This window comes from Peromyscus leucopus, chromosome 8b (assembly GCF_004664715.2).
Source record: "Peromyscus leucopus breed LL Stock chromosome 8b, UCI_PerLeu_2.1, whole genome shotgun sequence".
Classification (NCBI taxonomy): Eukaryota; Metazoa; Chordata; class Mammalia; order Rodentia; family Cricetidae; genus Peromyscus; species Peromyscus leucopus.
In genome coordinates this window covers 87,209,781-87,228,632 of record NC_051086.1, presented here as the reverse complement: position 1 = coordinate 87,228,632, position 18,852 = coordinate 87,209,781, and the positions used below count along the sequence as shown (strand labels likewise).

The 18,852-nt window shown below is 40.9% G+C and overlaps 1 protein-coding gene across 8 annotated transcripts in view; it reads left to right on the top strand.

The window, feature by feature from the left end:
* The window catches only part of Tlk2 (tousled like kinase 2), a 114,035-nt gene that overhangs the window by 47,175 nt on the left and 48,008 nt on the right, over window positions 1-18,852 (top strand). The window lies entirely within an intron of this gene.

The following is an 18,852-nucleotide window of genomic DNA, read 5'->3' as shown; positions in this document are numbered from 1 at the left end:
AGCTTTGTACCAACTAGAAATTAATTGGTGCAATTATTTAGAGAAATTGGTAGTATATCTGTGTTAAGTTTTACATATCTTTGGATTCAGAAGTTCCATTCCCACAGGACTACAAAGATATATATTGGGTATTATTTTTTTAGATTTATTTAGTTTATGTGCATGAGTGTTGTGCCTACATGCATGCATACGTACCACATGTGTCCCTGGTGCCCTCGGAGGTCCTGGAACTGGAGTAACTCCAGTTATGGGTGATGGGAACTAAACCTAGGTCCTTCGCAAATGTAACAAGTGCTCTTAACTGCTGAGCCAACTCTATTTATAATTACAAAAATCTGCTAATAATTCTCCTTCACCAGTGTTCCTGAGTTTATGATTTCCACGTTGCTAAATCTAGTGCTCAGTGATCAGAGCTCATCCAGCAGTCTGTTAGCCCGCATACACTTAGCTCAGCTTCCATTCTTGGAAAAAAGGAAAGCTAAAACTTTCTTTCTCTTTTGTTTTTTCTTTTTCCCCTACCTTTATTTCTGCTTAATCTCATCTAGTTTGTCATTAAAACCTATCACCTGTCTACAGAAGACTTTCAAGGTTCTATCTGTAGTCAGATCTCTGCCCTGAATTCCAGACCTGTCCTCTTTCTGTCCAACAAGAGTATCCGATTTCAGTGTCCACAACTAAACTCATCATTCTGACTCTCCACTCAGTACTCACTCCTACAGTTTTACACATCTCAGAACTGCCTGTGCTTTCCTCTGTTACTGGCTAAAAATGTTCATTCTTATCTCTTTATATTTTATCCCACATCTAGATACTAAATCTTACTGGTTTCACCTTCAGAATATGCTCCGAATCCCTCTACTTCTTAATTCTGTTCACGCTGCCACTGTAGCTGAAGTTTGTGTCTCCCAGGGAAATTTTGATCTGACTCCCTGTTTCTAAATTTGTTCCTTTTCATTTTTCTCAGTAGCACTCACTGGTAGTTTGAAACCCAAGTCCATTTGTGCTCGCTCTCGCTCGCTCGCTCTCTCTCTCTCTCTCTCTCTCTCTCTCTCTCTCTCTCTCTCTCTCTCTCTCTCTCTTTCTCTCATTATGTATGCAGTGCTGTATCTGCAGGCCAGAAGAGGGCACCAGATCTCATTACAGATGGTTGTGAGCCACCATGTGGTTGCTGGGAATTGAACTCAGAACCTCTGGAAGAACAGCCAGTGCTCTTAATCTCTGAGCCATCTCTCCAGCTTCTCTTTTTAAAAGTCCTTAAAATGGCCCTAGATGACTTGTTCCCTCTCTAATCTCTTGCTATTCTCTGCTTTTCTAACCAGGTCACATGTTTGTTTGTTTGTTTATTTTTTATAATACTTGATTCATACTTTTTCATTACTTTATTTTTCAAATCCTACAAGCTTTTTTCTTCAAAGCCTTTGTACTTTGGGGATGTGGTGTGGTTGTGAAACAGTCTTGGGTATCCCAGGTTAGCTTTAAACTTACTGTGTAACCAAGGCTAGCCTTGAGTTCCTGATTCTTCTGCCTCCACCTCTGGAGTGGTAGAATTACAGGTCTGCACCACCTGGCTTATACTTCCTCTTTCCTTAGCATTCTCCCCTAAGACGTCAGTATGCCTCCTGTTCCCTCAGTTCTCTGGTCTCTGTTGAAATGAACTCTACGAGAGAGACCCAGTCTGACTGCATTATAAAAGAATTTCTCCCTGCCTGCCTCTCCCCTAACTAACTCTTAGGCCCCACTTTGGTTTACTCCTTAATCACATCACTAGCTTAGCTGCAGGCTAATATACTATGCCTGCCTTTGCCTCCCAAGTGCTGAGATTAAAGGCATGTGTCATTATCACTGGTAAACTGATACTTATTTATATTTCATGTATGTGAATATTCTGTCTGCATGTATAGCTGTACACCACATACATGCAATGCCTGCAGCAGACAGAAGAGGGCATTGGTTCCCCTGGAACTAGATGGAGTTAAAGGTGGTTGTGAGCTGCCATATGGGTGCTAGAAATTGAACCCAGGTCCTCTAACCACCGAGCCAGCTCTCCAGCACTGTAGTCAGTCTTTAAAAAGGCCCATTTCCCCTGTTATGAAGGATACATTTAACATACTCATATCATTCACCCAGCCTTTTCAGATCCTCATATTATTTGTATAAATTTGTCATTTTAGCTGTAACTGAGACTTTCTGTTGTGTAAATAGTTCTAAGACTTGAAAACAACTAAGGAATATGCAATATTGTGATTGTTTCATTGTTGGGCATTGCAAAAGTCAAATGATTTTATTGAATTCCTAAGAGGAAGTTTTTTATTTATTTATTTATTTATTAATTATATATGCGGTGTTCTGCCTGCGTGTGTCCCTGCAGGCCAGAAGAGGGCACCAGATCTCATTACAGATGGTTGTGAGCCACCATGTGGTTGCTGGGAATTGAACTCAGGTCCTCTGGAAGAGCAGCTAGTGCTCTTAACTGCTGAGCCATCTCTCCACCTCCCTTCTTTATTCTTTGTCTGTATGGATATACATGTCTATATGAGTATGTGAAAGGCTTGGGTTGATGTGGGGAAGTCTGCCTTGACTTCCTATTTTGCCTTTCTATTTTTATTCATTCATTTATTCATTCATTCATTCATTTATGGAGACAGGGTCTCTCACGACTGACTGGCTAGTGAGCCTCCAAGTATCCACCTCTTTCTTCCTTTAGTCATGGGGTTACAGACATGTTCCACTTAGATTCATCTTCATGCTTACTGTATACGCACTCTGCCCACTGAACCACCCTTTCAGTCTTTTAAAGTTCTTAACGCCAAGCTATTGTTTATTTGAGAGCTCTTTTAAAACTATGTACATGTTTTCTCTCTGTTAAAAATAGTTCATGTGCGCATGTATGCATGGGTACAACTGCTGCACCAGGTTGTGTATCCGTCCTGTGTCGTCGTCGTCGTCGTGTCCCGTCCCCGGTCTCCCCCCCCCCCACACACACACAACAGGTCTCTCTGTATAGCCCTGGTTATCCTGGAACTCACTCTGTAGGTCATTCTGGCCTCAAGCTCAAAGAAATCCACTTGGCTCTGCCTCCGAAGTGCTGGGATTAAAGGCTGCACTCAGTTTTTTATGTGGATATTTGGGGGCATGAATTCAGTTCTCATTCCTGTATGCCAGGCACAATCCCACATTCCCCTTCTCTGTTGTTCTCATTTGTCATTTTATTTTAGACAGGGTTTCTCTGCATAACAGACCAGACTGTCCTAGAACTCACTCTGTAGACCAGGCTGGCCTCAGAGAGCCACCTGCCTCCATCTCCAGTGCTGGGACTAAAGGTATGCACCACCACCCCACCGCCTGGTATCATTTTAAATTTTAATGAAGTAAGAGACTGGGGAGATGATTCAGGTTAAAGGCACTGGCTGCTCTTCCAGAGGTCCTGGGTTCAGTTCCCAGCAACCACATGGTGGCTCACAACCATCTGTAGGATCTGATGCCCTCTTCTTCCATGCAGGTGTACATACAGAATACTCATACATAAAATATAAATAAATTTCAAAAATTTTAATTTTAATAAAATAGATAATTTCATATTAAATAGAGTACCAAATCTATCCACTTATATTGTTTTTTTAGAAATACGTTCTATAAAAATTAGCATCAAACTACTGTAACATTTCTATACATGCAAAAGTCCCATCTTTACCACTATTTCTGGGAAATCAATCTGAGAAATTGTAAAAATAGTAAAAAGTACAAAATAATAAGACAAGATAACCATATGCCATAACTTAGAATTATCCAGTACCATCAAATATTTATTTTCAGTCTTTAAGAGAAATTAATGTGGGCTCCTGGCTGACCCACCCCTGGGCAGAGAAGGAGCTGCCATGCCTCAGGATGTATCATCTGACCTCACCCATGCTGTCATGGGCCTTGGCCCAGGTCATGGGCACAGGACATCTCAATGGCCAAAGCCTCCATAGCAGGGCAGTGGCAGCTACAAGTATGTGAATGTACAGAAGCTTGGGGTGGACATGAAGTCTGTGACTGACCATGCAGCTTTGGACTCTGATGTGGACTGGGCGTGACCCTGAGCTACCTCTTTCGGGAACCTGCCACCATCAGCTGCCCATTTAAGAAGGGCCCACTACCCACTAAGTCACGCTTCCGTGGGGAACATGCATTGAGCCACTGTGGAGCAGTGCTGCATCACCTGCAAGCTCTGTAAGGCCATCTGTCCTGCACAGGCCGTCACCATCGAGGCTGAGCCAAGAGCCGATGGAAGCCGCCAGACTACAGCTCATTCTGATGCTTCTTGTCATCATTTATACATATGTGTGTCCGTGTGTCCATCACCACAGAAAACCCGGAGTTTCATGAAGAAACATTTAGACTCACGAAAGTTGTTGTACTGTGGTATCATTCTTCAACCCGAGGGTCCTATTGTTTCTGGAAACTTTTTGTTTTTAGATGTGGATCTCATGTGTTGCACTTTACAGATAAATATGTAGTATTCCACCTCAGGAACTTTCCATTATATTCTTCGCAGGCACTTCAGTATTTTCCAATATTTGGCTATCCTAAATCAACACCGTGTGAATTTCCTGGTATTTATATGCTTATAGTCACAAGCTAATTTAGTGTTTCAAGGAATGTTTCCCTGCTCTCAAGGTCAAAGCTATTCCAGTGTTGTATCACATTTTCACGTTTTACTTCCAGTCTTCATATATTTTACTTTTGTTTTTCTGTATAGTTCATGGTGTGTATTTTTCTTCCTGCAAGAACAATTTACTCCAAACATAGTCTTGGTATCCCTCCTCTCCTGATAACATTGCTACCATTCTCTGAATTTTAGTAAACACATAGGTCTCTTTCTAAATCGATTCAGTTTTGAATCCACATCACACCCACCATATTTCCCTTGGTCTATGCGTTAAGATTTATTCTGATGGCCGCTCATGTCTTAATGTCACTCTGTGCACTTGTCATTTTCTCAGGCTTCTGAACAGACTTCCTTTCCACACTTGTCTCACTACTGTCTTGTCTTCTTGCCTCAGTGCAGTTTGAGCAGTTTGTTCTCTTAATAACCCACTATAATAATCTACTATAAAAATGCAGGTGATTGGGGATATGGCCTAGCATACTTGAGACTTGGGCCAGTCTTCAGGTCCCCTATTTAATTTTACTTGGAATAATTTACTTTAGGATGCTCCTCTCCCCTTCCTACCTTGGTGCCACATGAGCCCAGAGCTATACTCAACCTCTGGACAAAGACCAAAATGTCCTTTCTTAGATTTTTTTTGAAAAGGGTATGGTGTAGCTCAGGCCTCATGAGTTCTGACCTCAGAGCTTACTATGTAGCCACAGGTGACCTTGAACCCCCGATCTTCCACTTCCTGAGTACTGCATTTATAGGTGTGCAGCACTAATCCTGGCTTCTACAGGTGTCCTTAAAAGTTCATTTTTTTTTTTTAATACTAGGGATCCAAATTGGGGTTTTGTACATGCTCAGCAAGTTTTAATTGTCAATTTTATTTTTTTTACATTGTGTGTGTGTGTGTGTGTGTGTGTGTGTGTGTGTAGTATAGTATAGTATAGTATAGTATATGTGTATGTTTGTACACATGTGTAAATGGTATTAGTTCATATGGAGGCCAGAAATAAACATTGGGTGTTTTACTATATAACTTTGTGCTTTTTTTTTTTTTTTTTTTTTTTTTTGGAAACAGGGTCTCTGACTGAACATAGAGTTCAGCAATTGGCTAGGCTGGCTGTTGAGTGATTTCTGGGATCTGAATTCAGCTAACACTTTACCAACTGAGCCAACCCCTTCAGTGTTCAGTTTCAGTTATTGTAAAGATTTATTTTTAAATTGTGTCTCTCTGTATATAAAATTGTGTGTATATAAGAGGTATGTATACATGAGTACAGGTTCCCTTGAGGCTGGAGGTGTCAAGTGTCCTGGAGCTGGAGTTACAGATGGTAATAAGTTACCCAGCATAGATGCTGAGAGCTCAGGTCACACTCTGGAAGAGCATATTGCTGAGCCTTCTCTTAAGCTTTAATTTTTAAAACAAATATTTAATTTTAAGGTAGGAAATTGGCTTAATATTCACTTCATCAGATGGTGGCAGATAGCTTGCCTTCTTTCTTTCTCTCTCTCCTTCCTTCCTTCCTTCCTTCCTTCCTTCCTTCCTTCCTTCCTTCCTTCCTTCCTTCCTTCCTTCCTTCCTTCCTTTTTTAAATTGTATGTTTTGGGTTTTTGAGACAGGGTCTTAACCCTAAATCTAGTTCAAGCTAGTCTGGAATTCATGGCCTCTGGCCTTAGCATCCTAAGGAATGCTTGGCTCTGCCTTCTCTTCTTTGATTATTGTAATAGCCTAGTGAATTTTAGTATTCTGTTATCATGTGTGCATGTATGTGTATGCTGGGATTGGCCCCAGGTCTTTGCACATGCTAAGCATATGCTGTACAACTGAACTCTACTTCAGCCCTGGCCTCTTGACTTGTTATGGATGAGTATTAATACTTGTAATCATGGTTTAGATGTCCTGTTGGTATTAGCTCTATTTATTCTTTCATTAGTTGATGTCGAGTTAGATTGTTTCTAGTGCTTGGCTCTTAGAGATGACATGACTGTGAGCATCCATGTCAAAGTTGCTGTTGTGTAGGTGCTTGTCTTCTTAGATATTTGCTAAGGGTGAGATCATCGGGTCAGTCGGTAGATACTTTTGAGGAACTGACAGACTTTCCCATAGCAGGTGAAACATTTCACACTCCCATCAATAAGATACTTGAGTTTCTCCACATACTCATTGTTATCTTTTTTAAAATCTTAGCTATCCTAGTGAGGGTAAAATGGTATTTCATTGTGGCTTTTGTTTACATCTCATAAATAACAAATACTGTGCTTTATTTGGTTATTAGTCATTTGTGTGTCATTGGAAAAATACGTATTGGGTTCCTTTGCTCTTTAAAATGTTATATTTATTTATTTGTGGGGGGCAGGTGTGGGAGTGTACACACATGGAGGACAGTTTAGGGGATTCTAGGCTCTTCTTCTGTCCTGTAGGTTCTGAGGAGGGAACTTATGTCATCAGGCTTGGTGGCACGCACCTTTAACCAGTGAGGCACCTCACCAGCCCTCCATTACTCCTTTCCCCTTTAAAATTAGGTTATCTTTATTGTTGAAATGTAAGGGTTCTGGACATAGTCTGCTTGAAGACTCTTCTCAGATATTCCTTTCAGATAGCTTGCTTCTTCTCTTTGGGCTGTTGTTCTGCCTGTTTAATGGTGTCCTCTTTCTGTTTTGGATGCTTCTCTTAACTGAACCCAGAGCCTCCTGCATGCCAAGCATGCCCCTCATCTATATATCTAGCCCATCTAAATTAAGAAGTACAGACATTCTTAATTTAGATTGAAAAAAGCCCCAAATACCCATTTTCCCTTCTGTTACTTATGCTTTTGGTTATTGTAGGCGGAGTTTTTATGCGTCCTGGCAGCTGCTCCCCAAATAACCACACAGAGACTTAATATTAATTATAAATGCTCAACTGATAGTTTAAGCTTGTTTTTAGCTAGCTCTTGCAACTTAAATTAACCCATTTCTATTAATCTATGTACTTCCCCAAGGCTTGTTTTCCTCATGTATGTACTTCCCATCCTGCTTGCTTCATGGTGTCTCATCTGACTCTGCCTGTCTTCTTCCCAGCATTCTGCTGTCTCCAAAATCCTGCCTAGCTACCAGCAAGTCCACTCTTTCTTAACCAATGAGAGTAATGTATATTCATATTGTACAAAAAGATTGTTTCACGGGCAGTAGTGGTGCACACCTTTAATCCCAGCACTTAGGAGGCAGAGCCAGGTGGGTCTCTGTGAGTTCGAGGCCAGCCTGGGCTACCAAGTGAGTTCCAGGAAAGGCGCAAATCTACACAGAAAAACCCTGTCTCGAAAAACCAAAAAAAAAAAAAAAAAAAAAAAAAAATTTGTTTCACAGTATCTCCCCCCCCCCCGCGCCTTGTCTAATTAAAAGGGAAGATTTTAACTTAAACATAGTAAAATAAAATGATATACAACAAAAACAGTTATCAAGAATTTCATTTTCAATATCCATCACATTTGTATTTGGCAAATTCAGAGAAAATATTTATTATTTATCTTTGTGAATCTAAAGTTTTATACCTAACTTACCTTTTATCATAACTAAGGAAAACTTTTAAGTCTAATTATTTAGTCTTTAACTCCATCAAAAACCCCAGAAGGGTGAAATGTTACCTAATGACAGGAACATCTGGCCTACTGGACAGTCACCCAAAGTTCCTCTGTAACATTGAGGCATCCATCTTTGTCCTACAGGCCTAGTATCTGACAGACTTTTCTGAGAGGCAGGAAATTTTGAAGAACTGTTCTACTTTGTCTTGGCAAAGTTTGGCAGTTGCTTTCTTTTGCATCCTGCTGGTCCAATTACACGATATACTATTGAAGTAAGGGCAGTTTTTTGCCTAAATGGCTAGCTTTTGCCATAAAGAAAGTAAACTCCATATGGAGTTTTTTCAATGCCTATCATCTCTGAAATTGGTGCTTTCAGGAGCAGACGTGTCTCGTGGTCATGAAAAGCCTTAAACCTATTAAATGCCATATTCTGTAGGTCTTTGAAGTGTTTGAAGACCATCTATCTATCTATCTATCTATCTATCTATCTATCTATCTAAATATATCTGTTTAATCTTGAAAACATACTTAATATGGCTACAAGTTTGATTATCATAGATGACTATTAACCTGTTTTTTTAATTATACATTACATTTTTTGAAGGAGATGCATAAGCACAATACCCCAAACAAGAGTAGAAACATACATATAGCAAAAATAACTTTAAATTTGTATCAATAAACCAAATCCTTACCAATGCAAAATATTTTTAGTTTAATAGTTGTTTTTTTGGATTAAAGTAGATTCAATAATCTACCCTTTTATCACATTTCTATATCATATCCTCCTTTTCTCCTTTAGAAAGAGATCTTTGAGTTTTAACTCCTTTGTCTAGCTTTTTTTTCTGACTATGACCAGTAACAACTTGTAACCACCACCCCCCCTTTAATGATAATAAACATCCATAATTCACCTTCTGGGAATGTGGGCATTGTTTATTCTAGACTGCTTCCTGTTGTTCTCGATGGGTGCTGGCATCTTTGGGGGACCCTGAGAAAATTTAGGATAATGGTTAAATCTTGGCTGGAGTAATTTCTGAGGTTGGACCATATCAGCCAGCATCCTTGAAGCTGTTCTAGATGCAAAACCCAGAGGAAACTGTAGCAGAGGTGTTCCGAGATGTTGGATCATCTGGGCTATCTCTTTTTTATTGGTATTTGGTCCCCTTCCTCTGAAAATACATAAACTTTTTTTTTTTTTTTTTTTGGTTTTTCGAGACAGGGTTTCTCTGTGTAGCTTTGCGCCTTTCCTGGAGCTCACTTGGTAGTCCAGGCTGGCCTCGAACTCAGAGATCCGCCTGGCTCTGCCTCCCGAGTGCTGGGATTAAAGGCGTGCGCCACCACCGCCCGGCCAGAAAATACATAAACTTTTAAAGGTAACTTACATATCTGTATTAATACAAGTATAGACTTCGTGTTGTACACAAGTTAGCCAAAGATGATTATTTTTGTTTTATGTTTGAGCAGGTAAAATATATGTTATGTGTTTTGTAGTTTTTTAGGTTTATTTCTTTATGTCTATAATCAGGATTTTTAGAGAGGGGTCTTCCTGATCAAACCTGATCTATATCAACCTGAAATGAATCCATAGCCTCTCCTTCCCTGTGGAAATAAAAGCATAACCTCTCCCCCATTTAAAGACAACATGATAACATACAGGATCCAGACTCTGTGTATTTTCCATCTCTATGTGGCATACACAGAAAGACAGACAGACAGACAGACACACAGTTATTTTACTTTAATCCTTCTTTAAAGATTTTATTAATTTTAAACTTAAAATCTATGACTGTATATACCTTCTTCTTTTCTCTCACAAGCCTATGTATATTTTTAACCTCACTAACTCATTTAGAGTTTGTTTTTTTTTTTTTTTTTTTCAATCTGGATCTTTATTTACTGAACATCTGTATTGTTTTTTTCATTGCATGAGACAAATCTTAAACTACTATGTCAGCTGCTTTTGGTGCAGTTTAGCTTAGTATGTGGTGACTGGTAGCTGGCTCCTCCCACAGGCAGCTGCTGGCAGATATGTCTTGGTACTGAGGCCAGCATGAGAGATGAGACTTGGAAGCCACCTTTGGCTCAATTTTTGTGTGTTTAGAACCTTTTTAAAGCTTTTTCATGTTTTATGTTGATGTAGGTGCCTGATGTTTGGGCACCATATGTAGGCAGAGTTTCTCTTCGTCCTGGCTGCTTGCAAATAGCCACTCAGGGACTTATTATTAATTATAAATGCTCAGTCGATAGCTGAGGCTTGCTACTAGCTAACTCTTAAATTAACCCATATTTCTTATCTACCTTCTTTCAACATGGCATGTTCAGCTTCTCTCTGCCTCTGCTGGAGACTCCACCCTTCTTCTTGGTGTCCTCTGTACCTTGGTGTCCCACCTATACTTCCTGCCTACCAACTGGCCAGTTAGCTCTTTTATTAAACCAATCAGAAGGTGCCTGGGCAAAGACACATCTTCACAGTATACCAAAAGATTATTCCATATTTCCCACATTGGGTGCTATATGTAGGCGGACTTTTCTGTCCCACCAGCTGCTCCCCAAGTAATCACACAGAGACTTTTTATAATTTTACTTGTTGCTAACTAGCTCTTACAACTTAAATGAGCCCATATTTCTCACCTACCCTCTGCCACAAGACAGTACCTTCTTTGGGCACAGTATGTTCATCTCCTTCATTTGCATCTCTCTCACAGCTCCTCAGACTCTGGCCTTCTTCCCAGCATTCTCTTTGTCTGGTTCACCCACCTAACCTTATCCTGCCTAGCTATAGACCAGTCAGCTTCTTTAAACCAATCACAGTGACATATTTACAGTGTAAAGGAATATTTCACAGGTTATACCTAAGAAGGCTTTACCTAATTCAAGGTCATGAAATTTTAGTTCTATAATTTCTTCTAAGTGTATTATACCTTCTGCTGTTGCACTCAAGTCTGCCATGTATTTTTAATTGGAGTGACTGAAGGAATAGAGCCCACCTTTATCTTTTGTGGATGGGTATCTAATTGTCCAGCACATTTGTTGCAAAGACTGTTTATCCACTGAATTATCTTGGCACCGTGTCAAGTTAGTTGACTGTCAATGTCAAGAGTTTGCCTCTGGACTCTAATTCTACTTCACTGATCTCCCTGCCTCTTACTCTAGCAGCCGCCGCCAGCCCCAGGACAAGCCCAGGCAAGTCTTGAACTCCTGATCCTCCTGTTTCTACCTCTGGGGTTGATAGCATTCTAGTTATAATCTTTTTCCCCTCCCCCTTTCCCCTGAAATAGGGTCTCATGTATCTCAGTTAGGTGTGGGTTGTCTATGTAGCTAAGAGTGACCTTGAACTTCTTGGTCCTCCTTTTCTCACCAAGTCTTGGGATTGCAGGCATGTACCACTATGCTTGGCTCATTTGTGGTTATTTTACGTCTTTCTCAAGTTTATTGTTCTTGTTTTTTATAGATTTTGATCTAAACATTTTTTTCTCTTTTATTTTTCTAAAGTGCTAGGAATACAACCTTGGCCCTTGTATATATACTAGGGAAGAGCTCACCTCTAGTTTTTATGTCAGGAGTCCAATGAATTCACTCATCCTTCATTCTTAGTATTTAAATGTTTGCTTATAATTTTATTCTTTATTGCTGTTGTATTTTCACTATATAATTCAGGTTGGCCTCAAGCTTACTGTGTGGCCTGGAGTTAACCCAGCCTGCCACCCTGCCAAATGTTATCATTAACTTACCTCTTTTACTGCTCTAGAGGGGTCAAAAGTAAAGGCCTCTGAGTATGCAAGCAGGGACCAAAAGAGGTTCTTTGCTTGTGTAGATTCCTACTCATCATCACCCCCTGGGTCACTCAGGTTTTATAGGAAGAGTTCCCTTGAAAAGACCCAAATTGTTTTTGACTACTGATGTTGTGAACTCTAAATTTCTTTCTCTCTATAACTTTAATCCTAACTCCTTTCAGTTATTTCTTAGAATTCAAAGTTTTGCTTTTCTTAATTACAGCTGTGTGTGTGTGTGTGTGTGTGTGTGTGTGTGTGTTTGTGTGTGTGTTTAGGAAAGAAAATATTGTATAGTATAAGAAAGAAAATGTGGTAGGGGTTGGTTGGACTCACCTAGGTGGATTGTGTTCTCATTGCCCTTGGGCATTCTGCAACCACTGTAAGCAAAGGCAGAAGAGTTGTGAATTCTAGGTTAGCCTGACTTACATAGTAAGACCTTGTCTCAAAAAAAAAAAAAAAAAAAAAACCCAAACACTTATGATCCTTGACTTTCTCTTGTTCCTAGGTAAAATTTGTACTTAACAGGTATGAATGAGGTCCTTGGTTGAATTGTCAGTATACACACAAAAGTTTTAAAAACTGTTTAAAATGGGATTTTGTTATATTCAGTGTGTTGTTGTGAATTAGAACTAACCAAGCTTTTATTTCATTTTATTTCATTTATTTTGTTTTTTTTTTTTTAAGACGAGGTTTCTCTGTAGGTCTGGATGTCCTGGAACTTACTCTGTAGACCAGGCTGGCCTCAAATTCAGAGATCCTCCTGCCTCTGCCTCTTGAGTGCTGGGACTAAAGGTGTGCGCTGCCAAACTTTTCTATTAGGAACAAAGAGTGTAGATAGCTAAAGAAACTGTACTATGATAGGGTTGGTTAGACTTCCTAGATGGGGTGTGTGCTCATTGCCCTGAGGGCATTCTGCAGCCACTGGCTTGTTGGAGAGTGGAGCCCATGTAAACTCCACTTTACCAAAGCCCACCCACCAAAATGTAGTCGTTTCTCAGAGAGCTTTTTAGTTGGTCCTTTGCTGCTTCTTGGCTTTTACTATGCAGGAGAATCATATTTGCTCAGAAATAAATGTGGAAATGAGAGGCTTGAGAAGAGCCTCTAATGATGACAGAAGGAGACAATGCTTGTATCCTGGTACAGTATAACACTGGAGGTTCATCATGACCCTGACTCAGGAAGGAAGTTGGGATTTACTGTATTTTAGAGAGGATCCAGAAAGAGCTAGAGAGCTGGCTCAGCAGCGAAGAGCACATGCCGCTGCTCTTCCACAAGACCTAAGTTCAGTTAGCAGCACCCACATTAGACTGTTCGTGATTACCTGAAACTTCTGCTTCAGGGGGTCCAGTGCCTCCTTCCTGCCTCTATGCATACTTGCACGAATGTGTTAGGCGTCTCCATCCATCAGTGCACACACTCACTCGTTCACAGAAATTAAAGATATATGTTAAATATTTGAAAAACTGGGCACAGAAAATTGCAGTTATTTGTAGATGTGACTGGGCTGACAGTTCCACCGCTTGTTACTGACTGCACATGAGTGTCTTTTCGTGAATTCTTCACCTAACATGACCTCATGCTCTCCTGTCTTTTATTGCCTTCAAATCTGAAGGTTTTTTTCAAGATTTACCCTGCCTCTAGATTATGTATCTTTTTACCTTCTTAGAGACCCTCTCCTAGGCTTGTATTTATTGTAATGGTAGTCCATTCAGCAGTTCCTTCTTGATCTTTGTTTTGTTATATAATTTTTTATCTTTTGAAATTATGATATAGTTATGTCATTTCCTGCCTTTGCTTTCCTTCCTCCAATTCTTGTCATACACGTCTTGCTTTCTCTCAAATTCTTTAACACACACACACACACACACACAGAGAGAGAGAGAGAGAGAGAGAGAGAGAGAGAGAGAGAGAGAGAGAAGAGAGAGAGGAGTTAGGCATTGTGATGGCTTTGTAAAGTGGTGGTTATAGATCCATGAATCTCCTCCATCTGAGAGCCATGACTTCCCTGGCCCTGGGTAGCTGACTAGGTCTCCAGTCCCAGGCATGCTCTCCCTCTTGCTGAGCTGGTCTTGGCTCCATTTAGAGAGCTGTTGGCGACTGTCGCATCACCTGGGTAGTTCACAGACATCATAGTTGGGTGGGACCAGGTCATGTCCAGCTCAGGTCCTCCAGGCCCTGTGTCAGACTTCACTTCTCCCTCTGGGAAGCAACCAAGGGCAGCAGCAGTAGCTGTTTGGGGAGTCTCTTGGGCAGTCCTCACCAACAACTCAAAAGGGCCTAGTGACAGGGTTTTGTTGGATCATCTCTAACTCTTACAGGGAACGTTGTCAGCACAGATGGGAAAGCTTATTTATTTTTGTTGTTGTTTTTCAGGACAGGGTTTCTCTGTATAACAACCTTGGCTGTCCTGGAACTTGCTTTGTAGACCAGCCTGGCCTTGAATTTACAGAGATCCACCTGCCTCCCAAGTGCTGGGATTAAAAGTGTATGCCACCATGCCTGGCTCCAGATGGGAAATTTTCATATAAACTATATATGTATTCTATGTAATTTTAGGTATTTAGATAATTTGATACCTTCGGACTTTCTTTAGACATTCTTAGTGTTATTTTACCCTTCTCCTTCTTCTGGGTTTATCTCCCTTTCTCTTCCCTAATTAGAAGTGGCCCCAACGTTTTTCCATTCCCCCTTCAAATCTCTTGTACCCTGTCATTCTCCTCTATTGCCCCGACCCCTACGGTCTCCTCTGCTTTTCTGGTTTCTGCATTTACCTCGTGTTACATACTCACATCTGAAGGCTTGGAGTTAGGCTTGGTTTGTTGTTGGTTTTTCCAGACAGGGTTTCTCGGTACAGTCCTGGCTATCCTGGAACTCACTCTATAAACCAAGCTGACTTTGAACTCACAGAGATCCGCCTGCCTCTGCCTCCCGAGTGCTGGGATTAAAGGCGTGCGCCACCACCACCCGGCGCAGATTGTTTTTAAGAAATGGTCTCATGTAGTCCGTCCTGGCCTTATTGCATTGAAAATGACCTTGAACTTGTGAATTCCCACCTCCCGTAAACGGGAGGCATGAGTCACCATACCCAGTCAACAGTTTATTCCAACAAATATTTATTGAGTGTTTTACTTTTTCTTTCAGTATTGGATAGTGAGCTTTGTACTTAGTAGGTGAGCACTCAGCAACTCAGCATATTCCCATCTCTTCCCCCTCCCTCCTTTTTCTGAGATAGGGTCATAGTGAGTTGCCCAAATCAGCCTTGAACTTATGATTCTTCTGCCTCAGCTTCTCAGGTAGCTAGGATTATAGGCCTGCCCTCCTTTGAATTATAAACTCCCTTTAGGCAGAATAAGGTGTGGATTGTGCTTGTTTCCCTTGACCATGTGTTTAGACATTACAAGTATTCAGTAAATTGTTGTGGCATGAATACATAAAAGGGAGTGTTCATAGATCCGGTATAGTGGTATACAACTATAATCTATAAGCACTCAGAAGGTTGGAGTTTGAGTCCATCCAGGGATATATAGAGAAACCCTGTCTTAAAAAAAAAAAAAAAATGACCAGGCGATGGTGGCACATGCCTTTAGTTCCAGTACTTGGGAGGCAGAGACAGATGGATTTCTCTCAGTTTGAGGTCAGCCTAGTCTACATAGTGAGTTAGTTCCAGGACAACCAGGGCTACACAGAGAAACGCTGCTTCAAAAAACCAAAACCAACCAACCAACAACAAAAAATCAATGTGGGTTAGAGAGATGACTTGGTGGTTAAGAGCACTTTTGTCCTTGCAGAGAACCAAAGTTTAGTTTCAGATACCCACATTAGGCAGCTCACAAACACCTGTGACTCCAGGTCTCTGGGATCTGATACCTTATTCTGGCCCCTGTGGGCACATGTGATACAGACTAATCATCATCATCATCAAAAATGGAGTGTAATTATATAGCCCACCTTACAGTGTTATAGCATTTGTTAAATGAAGTTAATGGATATTCATTCTTTTTTTTTTTTTTTTTTTTTTTTTTGTTTTTTCGAGACAGGGTTTCTCTGCGTAGCTTTGAGCCTTTCCTGGAACTCACTTGGTAGCCCAGGCTGGCCTCGAACTCACAGAGATCCGCCTGGCTCTGCCTCCCGAGTGCTGGGATTAAAGGCGTGCGCCACCACCGCCCGGCTGGATATTCATTCTTATGGGCTTTGTTTGTTTGTTTGGTTTTTGAGATAGGATTTCTCTGTGTTGTCCTGGCTGTCCTGGAACACACTTTGTAGACCAGGCTGGCTTGATCTCAGAGATCCACCTGCCTCTGCCTCCTGAGTGCTGGGATTAAAGGCGTGCGCCACTGCCTACTCTTGTCATTGAGAACAATTAGGATGGATGCACCCAGTTCTAATGATCTCATTTAACTAGCTTGATAACCTAGATTTGACTATATTTTCTTTGTCTGTAAAATAAAAATAATAATCACCAATTTATAGGAATTTTGTGTGTACGTATGCAGGGCTTATGGGGGCCAGAGGTTTGACACTGGGTGCTGTTCCTCAATCACTTCTCTACATTATTATTATTATTATTATTATTATTATTACTATTATTATTATTATTATAGCTAGAAAGAGTAGGAGGTTGGGAAAGAAGAGGAGGAAGAAAATGTCAATTTCTTTTCATAATTTCTTGTTTTGTTTTTTTGTTTTTTGTTTTTGTTTGTTTGTTTGTTTGTTTTGAGACAGGGTTTCTCTGTGTAGCCCTGAGGAGACTAGCCTCAAACCCGGAGATCTTCCTGCCTCTGCCTCCTAGCTGCTGGGATTAAAGGTGTGCACTATCACTGCCCAGCTCTTCCCATAATTTCTATATATTCTTTTATTACTGTTCCTACTACTGTGTTGGATATAACTATCATCTACTGAACAGTCACTTTAAGCTAAATGATTTATTGAACCTGGAGCTCACCAGTTGGCTAGACTGATGTCTCTTTTCCTGCCCCTTAGTGCTAGGACCACATACCACTGTGCTCACTCAGCTTTTGTATAGGCAGGTGGGATCTGAACTTTAGTCCTTATACACTTGCATGGCAGGCACTTCACCAACTGAGTCATCTCCCGAGCCTGTTTTGTATTTTTGAGACTTAATATGTAGCTCTGGCCAACCTGGAACTTGCTCTGTAGACCAGGCTGGCCTTGAACTCAGAGATCTGCCTGCCTCTGCCTCCCAAGTGCTGGGACTAAAGGTGTGCGTCACCACACTTGACCCCAGCCTTTTTTTTAAATATAAGGATTATATGTTAAATTGGCATTGAAGCATTAAGCTTAAAGCAATTGTTCAGTAGATGATAGTTGTAGTATATCTAACATACTGGTAGCAGCAGTAATAAAAGGGATATATAGGAATGATGGGAAGAAATTGGTATTTTCTTCTTCTTCCCTAACCTACTCCTCTTCTTCCCCTTCTTCTGTGATGCTTGACATTGAACCCAAGGCCTCCTGTTTGTTACCCTATTCTACCACTAAGACTCTCAAGTTTACATGTTTGGGAACTGCATTATCTGAGCTTATAGAACTGTGTTTTCATTATCTCATAATTCTAAGAATATCTGATATTTCCTGGTTGTGTCTGTGATGAGTTATGTTTTAGGTGTACCTTGATTTAAAGAGCTACTGTGAATGAATTCCTCAATTGTTGAATTATATTACACCTAAATTATATAAAATTTTAAAATTGCCTAGGGCTGGAATTGTGAGTCAGTGGTAAAGTACTTACCTGCCTAGCACATGCAAGATAGATTTTGGTCCCTAGCACCACCAGAGCAACAACAAAAGACCCCTTTACACACACACACACACACACACACACACACACACACACAGTCATTTAAAATATAATCTGGGGAGATGACTCAGTAAACCATGTTCAAGCATGAGGACCTAAGTATAGATCCTCAGTACCCATTTAAAAAGCTAGGTATGACACACCTATAATCACAGAACTGGGAAGGCAGAGACAAGAGGATCCCTTGAAGTATGCAGGACAGTTAGTCTTACCAAATCAATGAACTTCAGGTACAGTGACCATGTCTCAAAAAAGAAGTTAGTGATAGAGGAAGACATTCAATACTGACCTCTGGCATACACACAAACACACACACACACACACACACACACACACACAGGAATGTGTTATGTACATATATACCACACACAAATCAAAATGTTTTTATATGTCAAGTCAGCAAGTGGGAATATCACAGAGCAACCCAGAGTTTTATATATTTCTGTGCTAATATTTGTGAATTTAGGAGACCTGGGGGAGGGGGGGCGGCAGGGTTTCTCTGTGTAGCTTTGGAGCCTTTCCTGGATCTTGCTCTGCAGACCAGGCAGGCCTCGAACTCACAGAGATCTGCCTGCCTCTGCCTCCAGTGCTGGGATTAAAGGCGTGCGCCACCACCGCCCGGCCGAATTTAGGAGACTTTTTTTTTTTTTTTTTTTTTTTTTTTTTCGAGACAGGGTTTCTCTGTTAGCTTTGCGCTTTCTGGAGCTCACTTGTAGCCAGGCTGCCTCGAACTCACAGAGATCCGCCTGCTCTGCTCCGATGCTGGATTAAAGGCGTGCGCCACCACGCCCGGCTTAGGAGACTTTTATGAATACTTTGCAGTCCTTTTTTTGTTTTGTTTTTTTGAGACAGGGTTTCTCTTAACAGTTCTGGCTGTCCTAGACATTCTCTCTCTCTCCCTCTTTGTATGTGGGTGTACACTGCACACCTGTGTGAGTTTATGTGCACCATGTGCATGCTGGTACCCGAGGAGAGGAGGCTATCAGATTCCCTGAACCTGGAGTTAGAGATGGTTATGAGCCACTTGGTGTGGCTGCTGGGAATGAACTCAGTCATGGC